We start from the raw sequence: 703 nt of genomic DNA, 5'->3' as shown, positions 1-703 counted from the left end.
GCGGGGGTTTCATCCCTGGTTGATACTGGAGGTCGAACCGTTGCGTCTTGTCGCGCGCCCGTTCATCGCTCACCAATTGTACCTCACCAATGTCTTCTATTAGCACTCTCACTTTCAGCGCCCACGGTCCCGTCAGGTTGCGGGTCCGAGCACGCCATGCTGCGACAGCCCATCGCTTGTGGATGGGACAGTCAGTTTGGTAGGAGAATATAGATAACTTGGTAGGCACTCAAGGATGTGTGCATCGGTCGGGTTTAAACGTCCGATGCGCAATATGCGTTCAACGTGTCGGTGTTCATGTGTCCTGCAGTTCACATTCTGACGCGCATTTAGCTGCGGTCTTCATCGATCCATGAGCCGAGTGATCCCCTGCCTAGGGTTTTGTTTCTCTTTGTGTTTGCCTTCCTCTTTATATTGTCTGCCCCTGAATAACATGATGCGCTGACCACCGCGGACAGACATACCTAGCACGACTTTGTAAGACCATCGATGGATACCGTCCCTTGTTGTTAGTTGACATGGAAACACTTTGAGTCCTTGGCGTGTTTCATGTGTTATTTCTTGCTCCATCTTGCTTGAACCAATGTCTTATTAGCGTGTTTTGATATGCTGGCCATTGAGACAGCGCATCTATAAGCTCCACTCGTGAGTGGTGCCCTTCCGTCAAAATTCCATTTGTTGCACCAAACAGTCCACACAGTGT

General features: G+C 50.2%; 1 non-coding gene across 1 annotated transcript; it reads right to left on the bottom strand.

Annotated features, from left to right (window-relative positions):
* Positions 1-223: 223 nt before the first annotated feature.
* On the bottom strand, positions 224-381 carry LOC126566992 (5.8S ribosomal RNA). Its single transcript, XR_007607707.1, has one exon. It is a non-coding gene; the product is annotated as a 5.8S ribosomal RNA (ribosomal RNA).
* Positions 382-703: the final 322 nt, after the last annotated feature.

This window comes from Anopheles maculipalpis (assembly GCF_943734695.1).
Source record: "Anopheles maculipalpis chromosome X unlocalized genomic scaffold, idAnoMacuDA_375_x X_unloc_72, whole genome shotgun sequence".
Taxonomy (NCBI): Eukaryota; Metazoa; Arthropoda; class Insecta; order Diptera; family Culicidae; genus Anopheles; species Anopheles maculipalpis.
This window is presented reverse-complemented; position numbering and strand designations above follow the sequence as displayed.